Source organism: Heliangelus exortis, chromosome 25, assembly GCF_036169615.1.
Source record: "Heliangelus exortis chromosome 25, bHelExo1.hap1, whole genome shotgun sequence".
NCBI classification, from domain to species: Eukaryota; Metazoa; Chordata; class Aves; order Apodiformes; family Trochilidae; genus Heliangelus; species Heliangelus exortis.
The window spans coordinates 3,924,165-3,946,326 of record NC_092446.1 but is presented as its reverse complement, the minus strand read 5'-3'; the positions used below and the strand labels follow the sequence as shown (position 1 = coordinate 3,946,326).

Here is a 22,162-nt window from a genome sequence, read left to right as displayed (position 1 = left end):
GTTTGTTATTGCAGCATCTCTGCAGGAATGGGAGGTTGGTGTAGAAGCTCAGGATTTCAGGAACTGGCCCTGAAGCCCTCCCAGGGTTTAAGCAGATTTTTGGGCTGCAATAAAAGAGAATTTAATTCTGAATTCCTGCAATCTCTTTTAGGTTTAGGTCAGGCTGGAATAGGAGCTGAGATCAGCTCTCCAGGTAAATACCCCAAAACCCAGACCCTTCCAAAAGCATTTGGGATCTCTTGGTGGGTGTTTTGGTGGGATACAAGGAAACCCAGAGCTCAGCATCCTCTCAGTGATGGGACTGTGACAAATTCCCCCAAACTCCTGTGGAAACTCCACTCACAACTTTAATGGAAACTTGCACGTGAGTGCTTTTTACCATCCTGATGCTAATCTGGAATTAGGAGCTGGATTTAAAGGCTTTATTTGAAAAAAAACCAAACCAAAAACCACCAACAAAATGAACCAAACAAAAGGTACCTTTAAAGCTGTGGAAATTGGAAGTGTCCCTATCAAATAAAACTTTTTCAGCAGGGAAGATTTACTCTGTAAAATGAAAATGAAACTGAGCTAGACTGGTGGCACATTTTATTTTATTTTATTTTATTTTATTTTATTTTATTTTATTTTATTTTATTTTATTTTATTTATTTTATTTTATTTTATTTTTTTTATTTTTTTTTATTTTATTTTTATTTTTATTTTATTTTTATTTGGATTTTTAAAATCCCCTGCAAATTCCCCTGCCTAAAGCACAACCAAAGCAGCGCTGCTTTCCAAGGATGAAAAAATGAAAGTAAAGAGGAGGAAAGGGGGGAAAAAAAACCCACTCTGTAAGAGGCTGACTTACAAAGGAGGCATCACCCCTCTTGCACCCCAGGATTTGGGGCTGAGCCCCACTCAGTGCTGGTGCTGGGTCCCCTCCCCAAAAACCTCCCATCCAGGCCAAGTCTTGCTTGCAGTCCCTGAGCATCTGGGTTTTTTTGGGGCTTAAATTGGGTTTCCCCCTGGTTGCAGGCAGCTCTGCCTGGGTTTGGAGGGGCTGGGGACCTGCAGCCCCCCCAGCCCTGCCCAGGCCACACTTGGATTCCCCCTTTGCTGTGAACCTGGGGAGGAATTTGGTTTCTGTCCCTGGCAGGGACTGGTGGTTATTAATATCCCTGGTTATTTATTCTGCAGCAGGGTGAATGGCTGGAACCTGAGAGCCCCCAGCAGCCGGGGGGGCTTTTTGGCTTTTTCTTGCTTTGAACCTGAAAAATTTTGGCAATTCCCCCACTGGCTGAGCCCATGCTGGAGCCTCCCCAAGCTGGGTTCACCCGTGGGGTGAAAAGCAAAGCAGTGCTGCTGTGATCCCCTAAAAATGCTGTGATCCCCCAAAATTGCTGTGATCCCCTAAAAATTGCTGTGATACCCCAAAAATGCTGTTATACCCAAAAATTACTGTGATCCCCCAAAATTGCTGTGATACCCCAAAATTACTGTGACACCCAAAAATTGCTGTGATACCCCCAATTTACTGTAGTACCCAAAAATTACTGTGATACCCCAAAAATGCTGTGATCCCCCAAAATTGCTGTGATCCCCCAAAATTGCTGATACCCCAAAAATGCTGTGATACCCCAAAATTACTGTGACACCCAAAAATTGCTGTGATACCCCCGAATTACTGTAATACCCCAAAATTGCTGTAATACCCCAAAATTACTGTGATACCCCAAGATGCTGTAATACCCCAAAATTACTGATACCCCAAAACTACAGAGCGCTCGTGAGGTGTCCCCAGCAGGCAGGAGCAACACCCCATGGGTGAGGAAGGGAAATATAGGGGGGAAAAAAATAGGATTTGGGGAAATGGAGTTGGTTTGGTTCTTGGGAAGTGTTTTCCAGGATGGGAGGACCCAGGGGGGTGGGAATTAACCCCATACGTGGCAGGGGGGGCTGTGCCCGTGGGGAGGGGGCTGTGGGGCACTGCCCCCCTAAACCCCCCCTTGGAACCTGTGCGATGCTGTGGGGTGGGGAGGTGAGACCGGGAGCTGTGGGAGGCTCTGGGATTCGAGCTGGGCCCCAGAGTTCAGCCCGGGAAGAGCAATTTTCACTTTTGCTTTTGCACTTTTTTTGGGTTGTGCCCGCGGGTGTGTGTTGGGGGGGTTCAGGAAAAGGGTTGTGGAGATTCCCCCCAAACTGCAGCTCAGCAGCGAGGGCAGGAAAATGGCTGGGAAGGGTGAAACAAAACGCCTTGGATTTATTTTCCCTCCCTGAACCCGACACAGGGTGAGGAGGCAGAGCCCGGGCTCAGCCTCACACCCAGCGCTGCTGCCCCGAGTTATCCAGGGAGCCAAAAGAACCTGGAAAACCCTGGAAAACCCCTCTGGGATGCCGGGGGGGGGGGGGGGGGGGGGGGGCTGTCCCTGCTCAGGGGGTTTGCAGGGCCGGCCATGCCGGGAAGGGCCAGGGCTGGAGCCTTTGTTTCCCCTCCTGGCTTTGTTTCCCCATTGCTGAAGCCCCATGTGGCCAAACCCACCCCCCAAACAATCCTTTTAATTTGATTAACCAGCTCCTGCCTTCTCCCTCACTCTCAGCAGATTTAGCACTCACCAACGTGCTATTTTCCTCTAGCCCTATTCCGGGGACAAATTCCTAAATCACCTGATAAATTCTCAGCTTAATGCTGCTGCTTTGGAGAGCACAAGCCCGGGGTTTGCAGGACACGGTGTGGGGGGGATGCTGCACAGGAATTATTTGCTCTTTCTCATTTTTATTTTGTTTTTAGCCAATGTTTCAGGCCTGGGAGATTTTTTTTTTTTTTTTGGGGGGGGAGGGAAATGGGTGCCTGGTGTTTGGGAAAAGCTGCACCCCTGAAAACAAGGTGTTTAAAATAATTCCCTGCATCCTTAGCTCAGCAGGCTGATTGCCTGCCCCCCAAAACGCAGCCACCCCCAGGGGGGAGTTTTTGGGACTGAAGGGTGAGGGTGAACATCTTGTCCTGTGCTGCCTCATGTCCCAGGCACTGCCACTGAGCCCTGCAAAGCTGCCTTCGGGATTTGGATCCCTAATTCCTGCTAATTTCCCTGGGAAAGGGGAAACCCGATCCTCTAAGGCAGCTTTGGCAATAAAAACCAGAGCCACCTCTGAGGCCGGGTTGCTGGGAGGGGCCACTCGACTAATTAAGAATCGTGGTGGGTTTATCACCTCCAAAGCTCTCCCAAACAGCAGTTAATTAACCCTCGTGGTTCTGGACCTTCTGGTTTTACCCTCACCTTGCAGCTGGGGAAACCTGGAGGTCAGGGACTCACTCGAGGTGGGTGAAGAACACATTTTACCCATGGTAGTGCTGGGTCTGCACTGGGTCCCTCTCAGAGGCTTTTTCTCAGCATTCCTGGGATTTTGCTGAGCTTCATGCTGTGGCTGGATGGTCCCAGAGAGCATTCACTGAGGATCCTTCTTCTGCACAAACGATTTTGCAAAACCCAGAGCCACAGGCAGGACCTGGCTTGCTCTGAAGGTGGTTGCCTCATTTCCAGCATCCTTGGGTTGATGGAGGCAGGGACCACGTTTGGGTCCTCTGTATGGAGGAGCCCCTCTGCCCACAGCCTCTTGGGCTCTCCAGGAAGGGAAATCATCCCAGGTGGCTTGGGCCGTGTCCCTCTCCTCCAGGACAGGAGGGGGCTGAGCTCTGTATGGACAGGATTGACCTTCACAGTGCTGCAAGAGCCAAGATCCCTGTGGCTGCTGCAGGGAGGAGTGGAGACCCCCACACTTCCCCCCATTTCTGCCCAGAGCTGCTCATTCTCTGCAAGACAAGGGAAGGCAGACAAAGCAAGAAGGCCCAGCAGGCTGGGCTGAGATGATTAACTACTTTCATTAATTCCTCCCCAGCATCACACTTACCCCACTCTGTGTTTCTGACTTTCTCAAGGCACCGCAGGGCTGAATTTCTCCTGGCTGCTTCTCCCATCCCAGGAGGACATCTCCAATGGGGAGCATCCTAAGAGCACAGCCCTCAGGAAAGATTTTCCTCAGCTTCAATGTCTCCTGAAGAATTTCCTGCAGAGAAGAAGCAGAAGGACTTCCCCTTCCTCCAAGAAGCAGAAGGACTTGCCCAGCTTCATGTGGGAAAGGCCAGAGTGGAGCTGGGCACACAAATCCCATCCCTCCTCCCTTTACCTCGGAGCTTGCGTGCAAATCCCTGCTGAAATATTTATTACTGGCTGTAATCAATAATTATCCCCCAGGAAAAGACATTTCTGGCAGCTGGCTCCCCCACTTTTGGAGGGTGGTATGGGGCCAAGGGCTGTGGGGCCCCATCTGCACCTGGGGATGGGGAAATGGGGTGGAAATTGGGGGGAGGGGATGGCTGAGTACTGGGGCTGGGGGTCTGCTGGGACTTTGTGGGGCAAAAGTGGAGGGGGAGGAAGGGAAAATACACTTTACACCTGTCCCAGCCCTCCAGGGCAGATGAAGAAGTTTGTGGGGGTCCTTTGTGCCTGGAAAGAAGTGGCTAAAACTGCTCAGAGCAAACCAAACGTGGCAAGTACTGCCTTGTTTTAAAGCTCTGCTGGGAAGTCATCCCTGGGAGGGTTTGGGAAGTCATCCCTGGGAGGGTTTGGGGAGTCCTGAGGCTGATCCTGATGCATTCCACCCCTCCTGCCCCTCCATCCGTGCTGCTGGACGTGGCATTTTGTATTTGCAACTGGGAGGCAGTGGGGGGCCTGGTCCCCTGACTCCAGGATTTAGAGGACACTTGGTCACAGCATGGGGCAGCTCTGGATGCACCAGAGGGACTGGGGGTGAAGCCACCTCCATTTCCACAGCACAATGTGCCAGATGGGGGGACAGAGTCTAGGGACAAGTCTGGGGCCCACAGTGACCCCAGAGCAACAACCAACCTGTCCCTGTCCCCACCCACAATGGTTTTGGTCCTTTGTTCACAGTCCCTATAAAGCCTGGCTTCAGGGCTGCTGGGCACCCTTGGGTGCTGAGCTGCTGCCCTCTGCCCTGCAGAGCTCAGTCTTCACCCTTCTCAATCCCAGAAGCCAGGTTTAATTCCCCCTCTCCTTCCAACAACAAAAAAAAAAAAAAAAAAAAAAAAAAAAAAAAAAAAAAAAAAAAAAAGATTTGTTTTTAATCCCCTGGCAGCAGGAGCTGAGCTTTGGGGGGGGGGGAGGTGTGAGACAGAACTCACTGGACTCATTTGTTTCCTGGGTGTGTGACATCTAGAAATATATAGATATATATTTATATATTTATATATATCCATAGATATAGGGATGAGCCCTGGTCTGGAGCTCCTGGAGAGCAGGAGCTGGGCTGGGCAGCCCACAAGGGGCAGGCCGAGCCGGCCGAGCCGGTGGGGCTGGAAAATAGTTTAAAATCAGGCAGGAACACTCCTACCATGCCCAGGCAGCCCTCACCCCCCCGACCTGCTGGCACCCGTGGGGACACGTCCCTGCTTGTCACCCCTGCAGGGCTGAGCTCCCTTCCCGTGCCTCTCCCATCCCACGGGATGGTGGGGATGGGTTTTGGCTGCTGTGGGATGGGGTGTCCCGGGACGGGGGGGTCTAGGGGGGGTTCTTTGGCTCAGCACCCCAAGGTGAAGCATCTCCTGAAGCTTCAGGGAGCTTTTTGGTGTCCCCACGGTTCTGTCACCTCCCGGGCTTTGGGGTGTGCTGTGTCCCTGGCTGGATGCTGTGGGGCTGCGGCCATGGCTGCGGGTGCACAATGGGCTTTTGTCTGCAGCGCTGCCCCGGGAACATCCCCCCAGCCCAGTTTCCCAGTAACATGAAACCTCCTCGGGGCTGCCCGCCGGAGCACAAAGCCCCGGGGCTGCTGGGGCTGGGGGGAGGCAGCTCCGACCCCGTTCCCTGCTCCACCCTCCCCCTCTTTCCTTCTTTCCCTCCCAGTGCTCCTCCTTCTGGAAGGAGGTTTTGACACCCAGGTCTGCTCAGCAGCCGCTGGACACCAAACCCCTGAGGACAGGGGGGCCTGGGGACCTCTGGCATGGAGGGGACATCTCCCCAGCCACTGGCAGATTGCAGATGAAGCAGGACCCCCCCCCGGTGACAGAAGGGTCCTTTAACTGCCACCACTCAGGGACAAGCCCGTGTTCCAGCAGGGCTGAGCAGCAGCATGTGCTTAGTTGCTCCCTCCCTCCCGCCCTCCCTCCCAGTGCTCGGGCACACGTGCACTGAGTGTGTTGGGGCTCAGGTGGGTGGCTGGGGGTCCTGCGAGTGGCTTCTGCTAGAAAAAGGAGGGGAGGACATAAATCAGGGACACCCATCCCCCCAGGAACGGATCCGTGCGTTATCCCCGTGCCCTCAGGAGCCTCTGAGCAAGGATGTGGCTGATCTATGGTGGGGGTTCCACCACCCCATTCCTCCCCCTCGGGGCTCTTCATCCTCAGCAGACCCAGAGCTCCCCCCTCGTTCCTCCCCGGGGGGGGACCCAAGGCAGGTGCCAGCGGGTGACAAAACACCCACGGGTGCTCCCTGGAGCCCCTTTTCTCTCCAAAGCCCCCCAGCCCAGCCTGGCCCGGGGGCTGGGGACTGCCCGAGGGTGGGGTAATGAGGCTGGGGAGGATCAGCTGTAAATCATCACCGGGGGGGGGGGGGATGTGGCAGAGGAGAACAGGAAGGGGTCATTAATCCAGAGGACTGGCTGGCGGGGGAGTCTGGCTGCCTTTTTTTTTTTTTTTTTTTTTTTTTTTTTTAATCAAGGTGTTTTATTGCAAGTGGCACATCGAAACGGAACGGGGAAGCAAAGGAGCCTGAGGCTGCTTGGATTGAGGGGGTGGGAGAAAGGGAAACATGGGAGGGATCGGATGCTGCAAGGGGTGGGGGGGCACATGGCCAGAAGGATGGAGGCCACATACCCCAAGGAGTGGGGGATCCATGGCGGGAGGGGTTGGGGGTGCATGGCCCAAAAGGTGGGGGCCACATGGCCCACGGGACAGGGGGGTGCCCTACAAGGGTCTCACAGGATGCTGGAGGAGGTGCAGTGCAGTGCAATGGGTGACACGCTGTGCAAGGGACAAGGGACATGTTTTTCCTGCCCTTCCCAGTGCCTGGGCTGGCTTCTCCATCCCCTGGAGTCTCCTCAGGCCCCTGTGATGGGGAAGGAGCCCCCCAGCCAGCAGCTTCACTGCCCCATGTGCAAAGATCACCCCAAGATGTCCCGGGTGAGCACCTGATTTTGGGGGGGGGACACATCCTGACCTCCTCCTCCCACCCAGCACAGCATCCCAGGGGACACTCAGCTGCATCCCTGGCACTGCTGACCCAGGGAGAGACCCAGCCCAGGGGACAGTCGTGTCTGGAGCCACTGCCACTCACTGTCACTTCCCTACCGCCCCCACCCCGCAGAGATGTCCCCAACACTGTGTCCTTGTTCTCCCGGGCTTGTGCTCGCTGCTGGTGACCTCGAATTCACGGAAAAGGGGACACACCGGACGCTTTTTTTTTTTTTTTTTTTTTTTTTCAGCCAAATTCCTTGACACTTTTCCCTTTTTACTCAGCTCCGGTTGGAAAAGCATCAGGGAGAGAGGGACTTCCCTCTGTCCCGGTGACTCAGGTGCTGCTCATGCCTGACTCAGCCCTTGGCAGAATCCCCGGCACCGGGGGCGTGCGGGGACCGGGGGTGACAACAGAGGGAGGGAGGGAAGGGGAGGCGGTGCCGGAGGTGACAGGACAGGGGACAGGGCCAAGCTGGGAGCTGGTGACAAGAAGGGAGGGGAAGCAGCCCTATGGATGCTGTGACTCGTGTCCCCCTCCGTGGGCTGGGCTGATTAACTGACGGGCTTTGTGATTAATTAACAGGCTTTGTGATTAATTAACAGGCTTTGGAGGAGATGGGTGGCAGCGGGCTGGGGGTGCAGCACCTTCTGGGTCAGGAAATGAGCCGAGAGGCAGCAGGGCTGGCTGGGAGGAGGCGTCCTGCAGGTTTTCCTGGGGAGGAACACGCTCCCGTTTTCCAGGGGTTCTTTGGGGCTGGAAAGCTGGTTTTTGGTGGGAGGGAAACTCGGGTGCCCACCCAGATGGTGGGACGAGCACCAGCGAGCAGGATGCGCCCCTGTCCCCTTGGGTCGGGGGTTGCGGGGGACGGGTCCAGGCTCCTCACGGCAACATCCCGGGGCTGGCGGTGCCATCCCGGCGGTGACACTGCGGTCCCTGCTGCCACCTAACGGGGACAGTCCTCCTGGCAGCTGGGCGAGCTGGGAGGGGATAGAAACCCCTTCCTCGGGCTTTCCTTCCCCGTGGGTGCAGGTCACCCGGGGGCTGCATCCTTTTTGCAGCTGGCAGGACACTCTGGAGCAGAGGGAGCATCACCGGGGAGCTGTAGGGTGGGAGGGACACGTCCTGCTCTGAGGGGAAACTGAGGCAGGCAATGGGCTGATTGCATTGCAGCTGGAAAGGGACTCAGGTGTCCCAGTGCTCATCCCAACCCACGCATGGGTGCTGCTGAGCACCCCCCGATCAGCTGCACCCCGTTTAGGGCTGTGGGAGCAGCGGATTGAGCCCAGTTGGGAGCCCACGGAGGTGAGAACTGGGGCTGCACCCACAGCTGGTCCCTGCCCCTTAAAAACCAGGGTGGGCAGGAGCTCTCCTTGGCTAATTCGTGCTCCAAAGGGCTCAGCATCCTCTCTCTGCTCCCAGGCAGGATTTGCCTCTCCCCACGGGGAATCTCTGCATCCTTCTCGGGGAGCAGAACGGTGTTGGGGCCCAGTGGGGCGGATCTGGGGCAAAGAGGCGCCGAAAAATGTCCCTGCTCCTCCTAGCAGAGCCATGGGAGGTTGCTTGGTCCCCTGGGGAAGGGACAGACAGAGGGATATCCTCCCCAACCCCCTTGCTTTGCCGCTCAAGGCCCGCAGGGGCAGGGTGTTTGTCCCTGGTAGGGGACACCCAGCACGTGGCGTGTGCCTGACCCTGCAGTGGGGCTCACCCATCCCTGGAGGGGGGTTTGGGGTGGGGGGGATGTGACATCCAGCCCGGACAGGGGATTAGGGTCGGCTATAACGGGCTGGCTGCTCCCGGCTCCGGTTACGCGGTGCTCAGCCAGGGCCATGCCGGGGGGGGGGTGTCACCTTTCAAATGGCACCGGGACCCTGGCAGGAGACCTTGGGTGGGGGGGGGGTCACGAAGGGAAGGGTGAGGCACTTCAGGGGGTTTCCATAAAGCTGGGGGGGGCTGAGCATCCCGCCCTTCCCTACCCTAAACCCCGCAGCGGGTGGTGGTGACCCCAAGGGGGGGTCCCACACGGCACCTGGGGGGCTTCATCCCCCCCCATCAGGAGAGCAGCTGGGTGGGAGGGTGCAGGGCTGTCACCCCCCTTCCCCACGGTTCCGGGACTGGATTAATTGCTCACTTAGCAACCGCTGCTCCGTGGGTGGGTGCCGGAGCCCGGAGAGGCTCACGCGTGTCCCCCCTCGGTGGGGAACGTCACGACGGGGTGGGCTGGGGGGGGAGGGGGGGCTCGGCGTGACTTAGAGCTGGGGGAGGACAGCAACATCCCCCAGCCCCACGAGAGGGTCCCTACGGAGGGAGAACACCCCCGAACCGCCCCACATATCCCCCTTAAATAGAAGGATGCTTTGAAGGGCTGCCTGGAGCGTGCTTGGGGCGCTTCGTGGGGGGTGGGGTGGGGGTATTTTTCCCCCTGGAGTTTTAAGGAAAGCTTCTGGAGGGGTGGTGAGGAGGTGATCCGTGTTTCAGACACTGCAGAAGGGTGACAAGAGGCCGGTTGTATGGGACCTGTGTGGAAAACGTTCCGCATAGGGGAGGAGGGGACGGTGCGTGTGCCCCCCAGCGCACCCGTGGGTGGGTGGGGGGGTCCCAAATTCCTTCCTCCCTTCTCCCCCCGGTCTGACGGGAGCCTGGCATGGCAGGACCTGTCCTGTGGCACGGCTGCAGTGAGGGCAGCAGCCACAGGAAGGCACTGGTGGCTTTCTCTGGATGATGGGAGATGCTGAGAGCAGGCTGGGGACCGGAGCGCAGCATCCCCCCAGCGTGGGGCTGGCTGGGGGGTCTCGGGTGGGCTCCCACGGGTCCCATTCATCATCGCTTCTATCCCAGGACGAGGCTGCAGAATTTCTTCAGATTGTTTTGGGTTTTTTTTTTAATCACTTGGTGAAAACCAACGCACAGTGCTGACCCCCCCTCCTCATAGACCCCACTCCTTGCTTCATCCTCACCCCCCGAACCATGCAGCCGCCTCCTCTCCTTCCACTCCTCAGAGCTGAGCTATGTCCCCCCCACCCTTAATCTCCCCCCTTATTCCAGGGGTTATGGGGTTTTGTTGAGCCTCACTTACGGGTGAATACAGGGGAGAAGCCCTCAGGGACCCCTTGGTGGGGTGCAGGGAGCTGTGCCACCCTGGCGTGGCAGGAGCACCCAGCTTGGGAGCTCGGGTGAGGTTTGGTTGCTGCAGGCAGATTTGGTGGCAAAGGCTTTTTTTAATTAATTTTTTTTTTTTTTTAATTGGCTCATGGTGTGAGGACCCGTGAAATCCGGGCCGTGTTTTATTACACCCGACAAGATGAGAGTAATTAAACACATGCTGCTGCTCAGCCCTGCTGGAACACGGGCTTGTCCCTGAGTGGTGGCAGTTAAAGGACCCTTCTGTCACCAGGGGGGGGTCCTGCTTCATCTGCAATCTGCCAGTGGCTGGGGAGATGTCCCCTCCATGCCAGAGGTCCCCAGACCCCCCTGTCCTCAGGGGTTTGGTGTCCAGTGGCTGCTGAGCAGACCTGGGTGTCAAAACCTCCTTCCAGAAGCCTGACCTGAGCAGGGTTATTGGGCTATGGGGGAGAATTTTTTGTTAGTTAATTTTAATGCTTGGTCAGGAGAGTTTCTCTGTGGGAAGCAAAATAACAGTAGCAATAATAGTAGCAGTAATAATAATAATAATAATAATAATAATAATAATAATAGTAAATTAAAAAAAAAGGGTTTGAATATTGTGCAACTGAATGGGGCCAGGGCTGGAATCTGCAGCTAGAGCAAAATATCTTCATTAATTGACCAGCATCCAAATCAGGAGCAGAAAGAGGCAGGTGGGGGGGGCAGATGTGGAGTTACAGCCCTGTGGGGGGGGTGGCTGTGACCGGGATGGGTCAGACCCGAGGGGGTGAGATGGTTCCTGCTGGTGCAGAGAGCTGCAAGGATGGGGAATCTCTTGGGATGTTGCTTCAGCATCCATCTTCCCAACCCCCTTCATGCCTTTTCCACCAGCTTTTCTTGCCCAGGGGCACACTGGGACACGGGCTGGGGGGGCCCTTCCCAGGGCAGCCCCTCCTGATGCAAGACCCGATCGATCAGGAACCTCATTTGCAAAGGCAAATCCCTGCCAGCCTGGACTTTTTTGGTCCTGCTCCAAGGAAGACAGCGTTTCCTTGCAAAGTACGAGCCCATGAATATTTTATGCCCGAGGAGGATATATCTTTCAGGAGGTTGTTGCATGAATTATGGAAAAGTTGGGAGGAGACAGCCGGATGCTCCTGGGATGGGGATGGCTCCATGGCAGAGGCTGCCCTGGTGCAGGGGGGTTTTGTTGGCCCAGGGTCCCTTTTCCTTTTCCTCCATGCTCTCCCCTTTGCTCTCCCCCCGTCTCCTCTGGATTCTGGGGGCTGAAGATGCTGCTGCTCAGGGGTGCTCATCCTGCACCCTCCAGTTTTCCAGCAATGGTTCCTTTTTGAGGGTTTGGGGGCTCTTCCTGGCTGGGAGCTGGTGATGTGCTGCTCCCTGTCCTTTTTTTTGTGGTTTTTGTGTTAGTTAACAGGTAAAGATTTTCCTCTAATTGTGCTGGTGGTGCAGAGGGCTTTTACTACCAAATGTGCTCCCTTCCCTCCTCTTTTTTCTTTATTTTTTTTCCCTAGCTGCTCGTGATCCCTGCAGGTATAAAACCCCCTCCTGCATCCAGTGGAAACCCAAATAGAGCTGTCTGCCCTTCTCGACCTGAAACCCCCCCCATGGTTGAGATCTGGGCCCATGTCCCTGGGAAGTCACACTGGGGACATCTCTGCCCTGAAAGAGAAAATTTGGGAGGGAGAAAAAAGGAATTTGGGTGTGGGGCAGCACTGCTGGGACATTCCCAAGGTTCTGTGGGAATTCCTAAGGACATTCTGCACCATGCCGGGATCTTGCTGCCAGATGATGCTTCACAAGTAGGATCAGGAGTAAAAGTCCTCACCCCTCGTCCCCAGCCCTGCTTCAAACAAAGGGAAACAAAGGGAAAGTCCCTTCTGCTCCCTGCAATATTTACCCTAAAACACAGAAGAGCTCATTAGGCTCATTAGGCAGCTCCAGGTCCCTCCAGGGCTTAATGATCCCGGTGATCCACACGTCCTTGGAGGTGGCTCTGGCCAAGACCCACGGGGGTCTGTGCCCTGGTGTGGGGTTTGAGCCATCTCTGTGCTGGTTCAGGCTTTGCTCTTGAGCTCTCTGGAGCACCTGTGCAAAAAAGAAATAAAGGTGCTGAAGGCACCTAACGAGGGATTTCCAGCTTTGTGCCTCTGCTCCTTTTTGTTTCTCTATTGTTTAGACCCAAAATGTGGAGTAAGCTCTTGCCCAAAATAACCTCTTGCTGCCTTTGCCACGTGCTCTCGGAACCGATGGAGCCTGTCACGGCTGTTGCATTTTTTAAGGCTGTTTAAAGGGTTTTTAGTGTTGAGGAGGAGGAGGGATGGTTGGATGTCAGCATCACGAGGTGCTGCAGGGCGTTTGCTGCTGCTCGGCATTAGATGGAGAACCAAACACCTTTGGTGCTTCGTGTTGGGACTGGAACTCGTGGGACAAGAATTTTATCTTCTCCTTTTTCCATCTTTTCCCCCCAAACAGCTTTCTCAGGAGGGTGGGAGCAATCTGGGAAGGGGTCGGAGCCATTTCCAGTTCTCTTTACCTCTCCCTGAGGTCTGGCAGATCCCAGTAGGGAGGGGAAAAAAAAACCACAAAAAACCCTCACGAAATCAACGTGTTTTGTCAGAACCTTTGTGTGTGGCCCTGGACAACTCTGCCATTTCGTGTCTGGAGATGTCCCAGCCCGTCCCACGTTGCGGGTGGGTAAAATAACCCAGCTGTGCAGAGCAGCAGCCAGAAGAGGGAGGCAGAACATCACCCAGAGGATGGAGCTGGGAGTGTTTGGGTGGAAACCTCCCGGTTTTGGGGGTACCTGCTTGGCCGCGGCTCCATCGGAGCACTGAGCTGTGCCGGCCTCTGCTCAGGGGTGCGATGTGGGTGCCGAGGGTGGGTGACCCCGGTGGCAGGGCTGTCCCTTTGCTGTCACTCTCGCCCTTAGGTGGAAGTGTTGCAGAGGTGAAGAGAGCTCGGAGAGCCTCGGAAACCAGGCACGGGTCCTTTGTCCTCCTGAAATCCGGAGGCAATGAGGCAGGGAGAGGTATTTTTAGGCTGGATTCATTCGGGAAAGAGAGGAATAAATCGGTGACAAGAGGCTTGGCCATGGCAGCAGGAGGTTTGGCTCGGGATGGAGGTTGCCAGGAAGCTGTGGTACCTCCCAGAGCCACTTCCCCAGTGCTCGCTCCACCCCCTCCAGTGCTGCCGAGAGAGGGGGGTATTTGGGAAAAGCCCCCAAACCCAGGGAAAGCCCTTCCTTGGCAGCATCCCAGAGGCAGGTCCGGCTGCTCAGCCTCAGGGATTTGCTGGGAGTCCCATAGCAGCCACGTGGGATGCAGCAGATAGGGCTCCAGGATGCAGGAAAACTGCTCCGGGGGTTGGGGACACAACAAGGGACACCTGGGGGGTCACCAAGAAGCTGGTCTGGCCACAGCAGCCTTCCTAGAGAGGAGGGGTTGCCAGCACTCACAGCCCTAAGCCAAATCATCCCTCTATCACTGCTAATTCCTCCCTGCAAGCCCGGCTGGGCTCCAGCCCCATTTCTGTAAAATGCAACTCTTTCCACCAAAATCGGGTTAGTCATGGAGCATATAATGAGTTTTATATATATATAAAATGGTCTGACATTCAGCATCCCATTATCCTCACTCCGTGAGAGAAGCAGGGACTCAATGTGGGAATGTTGATCCAATAAGAGCACAGTCAGTACCATTTTCACTCGGAAATATCCATATCTATTACCCATATTCATGTGCTGTTTGTGTGTGGGAGTCTCTTCCTTGTGGAAAGAAATCCAAGGCTGGATTCCTTTTCTTTTTTCCTCCTTTAGGCCTCTTATTTAGGTATTAGTTAGGGAGCGTTTTGTTTTTAGCTTGTTTTATTTTAATATTTTTTTTTTTGAACAAGCCAAATGATTTTGCCACTTGGTTTTATTTTGCAATTTGTTTATTCCTCCTTCCTTGAGTAAATCCCAGCTCCAGCTCTAATTGCCCAGCTCAGGGAAGCTCATTGGCTTTTCCCAAGCAACTCCTGTGATTTCTGTTGGCAAACAGCTACGGGGGGAGGGCTGAGTCTTGGTCACCCAGCTTGATTCCCTCCCCAAAATACTTTAGGAACTTCCAGCAGAGACTTTTCCTCCTCCTTATCCTCTCGTTGAGGCTTTTCTGTCTGACGTCAGTGGAAAGCTTCCCTTTGCTGCAAAACCTCCCCAGGGAGCAGGACAAATGTGTTGATCTGTTCTTGTCCCTTTTTTTCCCCTCTTAAATCCTTCTCCTCTTTTTTTTTTTTTTTTAGTTCTTGCAAAGTGGCTTTTTGATTCCTCCAGGCAGGAGCCCTTGACCTGCTGGAGCCTTTGTCCCTCCAGTGCTGCTCCTTCTGCCCATGTTTCTCCCCTGGACAAGTTGAACACCCAAAAGCCATCCCTGGCTCCCTCCTTCCTTACCCTGCAAACTTCTTTTTTCATTAAATAGCTCTTGCCAGGACTCTCGCTTTTTAATTGTGTAGATATTACAGCTAATTACAGGTCTATTAATATTTCACTTTGAATTAAAGTTTTATTTTCCCCACCCTTCTAGCCAGGACGGAATTAAATCCAAACCTAAGGCAACTGCAGGCACTGGGAACATAACCCACAGATAAAATGGGGCCACGTGTGGTTCCTGTGGCCCTGTCTCTTGATGTGACCCACAAAGAGGAAGGAGGAGGAGGAGGTAGTGGCTTGGCCATAAATTATTCAAAGCCCTTCTGCAGAGCCAAGCCCGAGTCCAGTCCATAAGAGGTGGTTTCATGTTTTCCTATTAAAAAAAAAAAAAAAAAAATTAAAATACAAATTGCAAGCTGTAGGTCTCCCTGATGGAGCCTGGTGACTGTAGCTGTGGACACAGTGACCTTCCTGGCTGGAGAGAGGCCAGGCTGTCGGGATCTGGATGCTCTGAGGAGGGAGCTGGGCTGGGCTGGAGGCAGCTGTGGGGGCTCAGGACACACCAGAACCCCCTGCCTGGGGGTCTGCCAGCCCTGGGGGGTTGGGGACAGGCTGCTGGTGGCCCCAGAGGTGCTGGAGCACCTTGCAATGAATTCCTGGCTGGAGGTGGGCAGGGAGCTGGGCACTGGCTTGAGGTGCACACCTCCAACCTTGCTTCTGGGAGAGGAACTTGTCCAGGTCCTCTCGTCTGGAGCCTGCTGGAGCTGTATCGACCCTGCCTCGTTCTGCTGATGGTGTTGAGCTCTCCTGGAGTGTTGGGTCAGCTTTTGCCCCACGTGCCAAGGAGGAGCAGTGACCTCTGTGGGATCTGCTGAGCTGCTGTCAGGGTAACTCTGGGCTCGAGCTCTTCCCCTGGGATGTCTCCTGTCCATCTCTGTCCCTCTCTGCTCGAGGCCACGCCGTGGCCTTTCCCCAGCACACCAGGGGAAGCTCAGCAGCAGCAGCAGCCTGAGATAGGTTTCCAAATGTTAATTGTGTTCTGATGTTCTCTGGGGTGATATTTTGGCTCCTGGCTGACAGCAGGGAGAAGCATGTGAGAAGGGGAGACTCAGAGAATGGTGACAAGAGCATCCCTTAAAACCTCAGGACCCTGTTACCTTCTCCTCAAGGCTGGGTGTGGGGGTTGGATGATGATGATTTGCCATCAGAGCCAGAGGAGCAGCCTGCCAGAGCAATTCAGATGCTTCAGCCCAAACTTCTGCATAATTTAGCCCAGATGCTTCCCCTGGGATGTTCCTTTGGACCTGGGCAAAGCAGAGCCAGCTGCCCTGGTGTCCTTGTGCCTGGGGACACAGCCCTGTCCTGGTGCTGCCAGACTCAGGGCTGGGAGTGGGATGCCCTTGTTCCTCCTTGAAGGCAGAGCACGTGTCTCAGAAATCCCCTGGGAGCTGAGAGCTTCACCTGACCAGGACCAAAGAGCTTGGCCTCAGGGTGCCTCCCAGAGCTGCTTTTGGTGGTGGATTTGTGTCCAGCTTATCCCCTGGTGTCTCAAGCCCCCTCAGCCTTGGCTCCTGGGTGACCCACGAGCATGGGCCACTGGCTGATGCCTCTGGTGAGCCCTGAGGCTCTTTTGGGCTTGGGGTGTGGGGCTCCTCTGCTCCCAGGGGCTCTGTGACTTTGGGCACTTGATGGGTGCAGCCCCCTCCTCTCCCCCCTCCTGCTTGTGACTCTCTGCCCTGTGTCAATGTGGTTCAGGTGACCCCAGATGGGGACTCCCAAGAGGTGCTGGGTGTAAACTGCTGCTCTGGAGCTCTGCTTTAAGGCTGTTCTTGGTGGAGCAAAGCACAGCAAAGAGCTGGGCTCTCACCATCACCCATCCTTGCGTCCCCTCCCCATCAGCCGCGGTGCTGAGGTCCTTTTGTTTCTCTTCCCGGGGAGGTGGCACCGGTGCTGTCACGGATGTCACACTGGGTGTCACACATCGTGGGGCTGTTTCCCCCCCATCCTGGCGGCTGCCCTCCCCTGCACGGGGGCAAAATACTGAGGAAGAACCACTCCGGCTTTGGCTGGAAATGAAATCTCCGCAGCAGCCTGGGGACCTGCAGGAGACAGGGCTCTGGGCAGCATCCCGTGAGCAGCCAGGGCCAGGGGAATATTGCTGCTTATTTTAATGGCAAGAGGGCTGCCGGGCAGCTTTCCAGGCGAGTGCATCTCGCTGGAGAGCATCTCCTTCCTTCAAAGACCCGGCCGGAGCCGGGAGGTCCTGAGTGCTTCTGGAAAAGGAGCCCATTCCCAGCCTGCTGAGCAGGATCTGGGCGAAGGGGCTGGGAAATGCACATTGGATGAGCTGTGCTTTGCTTTCTGGTGCTCGGAGGGGTAGGTGGAGCTGTAGGGAGCCCTCCCCGCAGGCAGGTTCCCCCCAGCCTGGGGTGTCTGTGTGGGCTGGGTGCTCCCCTGCAGGCAGGTGAATTCCCTTATCGCTCCGATTATCTCGCAGTCATTACCGTGATGGATCGGAGCAGTTAACGTCTTGATGGCCATTACTGGGGGGATGTGTTTGCTTTGGATTAATTAATCAACACTCCACGACCGGCTCCGTGGAGCCGTTGGGGTCTGGGGAGGGATGCGGGTGGCAAAAGGAGATGGTGCACAAGCCGGGGCGTTGGCATCGTTTTATGGGAGGCTGAAGAGCAGGGTGGTGGCTTGGGGGTGATGATCCCCATCGTGGAGCTGCTCCCACCGCGAGGAGGGGAAATTTGGGGATGGTTGGAAGTGCAGGCAGCGGGAACCGGCCCCTTTCCCTGCTCCTAGGAGGGTCCTGCAGGGCTTGGCGCTGGCTGCTCTGGGCCTTCTCTTCTGCCAAAGCTGAAACCAGAGGATGTCACCTGCGGGCAGGGCTTTAGCACCTCTGGGGCTGTCTGTCTGTCTGTCTGTCTGTCTGTCTGTCTGTCCTGCTGCTGCGTGTCTGGCGGCGGCTGCGGCTGGAGGCGACGGGCAGGGAGAAAAGGAAAGGACAAGAGCAAGCAGAACGTGTCTGGATGTTGGGGACTGGGAGGGGACAGGTTGTGGGGACAGCAGGGCATGAGAGGGGACAGATGCATCTCTCCTCCGGCCAGCCGGGGCTTTTACAGCCCCCCCCCATGCCCAGTGCTGCTGGGCGGAGGGGGCTTGAGGCTCTGCCGCCGTTCCCCTCCTCCTCCCCCCCCCCCCCCTCCCCGCAAAGAAAGGAAAGGGGGGGTGCGGGGGTCCCCCGCCGCGGTGCGCTGGTGCTTTAAGAGGCTGGCAAAGCCGGCGGCGGGCTTCCCAGCGCCTCTTCATGCAAAACTTCCCCAGCCCTAGACCTCCTCCTCCTCCTCCTGCTCTTCTTCTTCCTCCTCCCTCTTCTCCTCCTCCTCCTCCTCCTCCTCCTCCTCGTCGCGGCTGCGGAGCGCGGCGGGTCCCGCCCGGCTGCGGCTCGCTCGGCTCCCGGGGCCGTGGCCGGGGCTGGGGGGGCCTCGGGCTGCTGCCCCCGCCGCATGCCGCAGGGCCCCCCCCCGGGCTGCCGGGGCCGGAGCCGGATCGTGGCACCGGGCAGCGGGGGCTGCAGGAGACGGGGGCGGCGGCACCGACAACTTCGAGCTGCCCGCGGGTAAGTGCGGGGCGGCCCCCAGGGGGAAAGGAGCTCGGAGCATCCCCGGGACCCCCGACCCTTCCCGGCGGGGCTGGGGTGTCCTTTCCTCCCCCTCCCCCCCCCCCCCCTTGCATTCTCGTTGCTCCCCACTTCCCCTCCCGCTCCAAATTCCCTCGTATTTTTTTGTTTTTTGGAGGGGAGGGCTGCGACAGCGGGGGCTGAAGTAGGGACCCCCCCCGAGCTCCCCGAGCCCCAGCCCGTCCCCCGCGGCATTTCCCTGGATCCCCCCTCTTTCCTCATGGCATTATTCATAGTTGGGGGGCTGCGGAGCCCCTCCACACCCCCTCCCCCCTCCCTGCAGCATCGCCCGCTACCCCGCTGCATTCCGCCGTGGGGGGCAACGGGGGACACCCCCTTCCTATTGTCCCCAAGCTTGTCACCTTTGTCCCCAGAGGTGCCCATCGCCCCAGAGTGTGCAGCGGGGAGGGGTCTTGTCAGGCTGGAGGGAGCTGGGAAGGGGGTCGGGGCTGTGGCTAGCGGCTGTGGCTGGTGGCCGGTGGTTGCCCTCTCCTCGCCGCAGAGCCCGCCGCAGCGCAGGGAGAAAGGGAGCCGGTGCCTTGTCCAGGTCGGCGGGGAAGGGGCTGCTTCTTCCAGCCTGGAGAGGTTTTGAGGGGACGAGGGGGGGGGGTGTCCTCCCTTCCGAGGAGACCCCCGCCGGCTGTGTCCAGGGAGCCTCTTTCCGTGTGCGGACACACGCTCCCAGGTTTGTTTTCCTCTCCGGAGCGATCTCTCGCTCCTCGGTGGTTTTGGTTTTTTTTTTTTTTTTTTGTGGGGAGAGGTGAGGGGTGGGGGGGAAGGGAGAGCGGATCAGTGTAGCTCCGGGAGCCGCTGGGGAAGTTGGCAGCCGCAGGGACACAAAAAGAAAAAAAGGAAAACTCTTCCACCGGGTGCAGCTTCCTCCTCCTCCTCCGGGTGTGATGAGTTTGCCGTGCTCTGTCAGGAGGTGATTTTTTCAGTGGGCTGCTTCAGGTTTGGGAAAGGATGCTGGAGAGGCTGCGGACTGAGTCACTGTCGTAGCCACCGCCGGGTGACCTGTGGCTCGGTGTTTGGTGAGGAGATGGCACGAAGCGGGACTGGAAAGGGACTGGGGTGACTGGAGGACCCCAGTGGCAGCGGCTGCTCATCCCTAGCAGAGCCCGGGGAGGGAGGGAGGAAGGGAGCTGAGCCGATCTGTTGAATGCAGCCAGGAGCTCGGGAAGATGCCAAAAGAAGTGTCAAGAGCAGAAAAGCTCATTTCCTTCCCTCCCTCTGAGCAGGGATTTATCCTCACCACGGCGGGGGCAACGGGGACACGGGGACACAGACTCAGACACACGCTGGGGTGAGACCCTCCTCCCGGTGACCTCCTGACGCTGTGCCAACAGCCTGGCTCCCTTGGGATGTGCAGGTCCTGGATGTGTTTGGCCAGCCTGGCCGAGCCATGGGGATGCAGCCAGGGTTGGGGAGCTGGGTCCCCACAAATCGGGCTCCAGCTGGGCCAGGCTGGGGGAAGGGGGGCACAGGGAAACGCATTTGAGGGAAGGTTGATGGTGCTGAGCTGCCCCCCCTGGGATGTCGGGGAGCTTGGAGGGGATTTTACAGCAGGAGCCAGAGGAGGATGGATTTGACAGCTCAGCCACCCCCTTCCAGCTCTTCCCAGAAAATCAGCGGCTCTGGAGATGTGGCAGGTCCTAATTACAACAGACGCGAACCCCCTCCCTCCCGCCCGCCGCCCTCCCCGGCTCCGAGCCCGCTGCGGGCTCCGTCTCCTCCTCTGGGGCTTTTGGGTTTCCTCTGTGGGGTGGTCCGGATCCCCCTGCCCCTGGGCTGGGGGTGCCAGGGCTCGAGAAAGGGGGCTTTAGGGGCTGGGGAATGAAAAGGGCTGGTGCTGCTAAACTGGGAGTACGGGGGGAGGTGTGACGGGATCCAGAAACGCGGGATGGTGCCGACGGCACCGCTGGGGACCCGCAGTCGAACCGAGCTCTTTGCTCCCAGGCAGCGCCGTCCTGATTTACAGCAGGTGATCAAAAATGAATTGCGGGATTTTGCTGCACGTGGCGGGAGCGGGAATGAGCTCCGGTTCCTTCCTTTTCCCTCCGGCCTCTCCCGGCTGGAGCTGGGGGGGGGGTTGCCGGCTGCTGGCAGGGACCCCGCGCCGCATCCCCGCTTGCTCCTGGCGCATCCCGGCCCCCTCCCCTCGCCGTCTGAGCCTTCAACGTGAGGGATTAGCCCTGGTCTGGGGAGGGAGGGGGAGAAGAGAGCTTGCCAGCAGTTCAGGATGTATATCTCTAGGTATCTCTGTCTCTAGATCATGATAAACAGTCCCTGGGTCTTATCTGTGCCCAGGGGGAACCTTTTCCTTTGGAATTCAGCCTCCTTTGGGTGATGCTCCGAGGCAGGGAGAGGGGTGGCAGTACCCAGCTTTCCCCCCACTTCCTCCCCCCCCGTGGGGCTCTGAGCCATGCACTGGCAGGACCTGGTTGCAGGGAGGTCGGGTCTGTACCCTGGCCCTGGGTTTGGGGTTATGCAAGGAGCTGGTGTGTTGGGGGAGGGATTGCTGGGGGAGGGGGTTGTGTCTTGGAGCAGATCAGGAGGGTTTAGATGGTAAAAATCTGGGGTCTCTGCTTGCTGCTCCCTGCTGAGCCGTGGCCTTGCCTTTCCTCTGCTTGGATGCTGGGCTACTTGAGCTGAATACTTAAGATTTTTCCTGGCAAGAGAGAGAACTTCACCTGGTCCTCTCCCTCTGTGTCGAAATCCTGCTGCACTTCACTGGGCTTCTGCAAATCAAAAAGCCAGGAGACAAAGCAAAGTTCCCTGTGGTGGTTTCTGAGTGGGCTAATTGGGATACTGGGCTTCAGCCCTGCTTGCCAAAGGGATAGCAAGTGGGGAAAGGAATGGCCTTGATTTTCAGAAAGATGCTGGAGAGTTGTCAGGAACCAGCGTGGCAGAAGCTGCCAGAAGCCCTCCTGGTGCTGGGGTTGGGCTGGAGAAGTGGTCTTGGGTTGTTGGCTCCTCAGGATGGGGTCCTGCAGGTGAGTGCTGGCCTCAGATTATTCCTGCATCCCCTGGACCTTGTCACCAGCTCTGGTTTAAGCAGCCCTGATGCAACTGGGTGGGCTCAGAGTAAAACCAGTGAGTGCCCTGGCTCTGAAGTGGGAGCCAACAGGTCCTGCAGAGCTGAAGGAGCCTGGTGCTGCTGCAGGCAGAGCTCTGGGGTTTGTGGGAGCAGGGGCAGCTTGGAGAGGGGTGAGATACTCTGGATAAGCCCTGGCTGGGATCTGAACCCTCTCGGCTCTGCCTGCTGCTGGTGGGGTTAAAACTGCCATGATCTGTGCTTGGCTTGGTGGCACATGAGATGTGAACTTGCCTGCCTGCAGCAGCATGAGCTCCGTGGAGCTAATGGCAATAAAATGACTTGGTTTTGACTGGGAGTCCTGCAGGGAGCAGAGGGAAGGAGAGAAATGGGCTGTTTCCTTCCTTATTTATTTATTCCCACTCCACTGAAGGAGCTTTTTCGTTGCTGAAAAAAAAAAAAAAATCACTGTGCCCAGGCACAGGTTTGAGGGGGCTCCAGCAAAGTGAGGGGGTGGTGGTGGGGATGCTCTGTGCTGTGCAGCCATGATAGGCCAGGTCTGCTTTGGCTGGGGGTCAGGCTGGGAGAGCACTCTTTTGGGATCAGTTGCTGAAATTTTTGGGTCCCTCCGGACTGTTCGCTCCTGGGAACAGTCCTGCACCAGAAGTTCCCTTCCCTGC

The 22,162-nt window shown here is 56.8% G+C and overlaps 1 protein-coding gene across 1 annotated transcript in view; it reads left to right on the top strand.

Moving 5' to 3' along the window:
• The first annotated feature begins 18,290 nt into the window (after positions 1 to 18,290).
• Positions 18,291 to 22,162, top strand: part of GRM4 (glutamate metabotropic receptor 4) — a 50,791-nt gene continuing 46,919 nt past the window's right edge. Inside the window, exon 1 of the mRNA XM_071768393.1 lies at positions 18,291 to 18,388. The gene's annotated coding sequence lies outside the window, so the exon portion shown is untranslated. The remainder of the gene's footprint in view (positions 18,389 to 22,162) is intronic.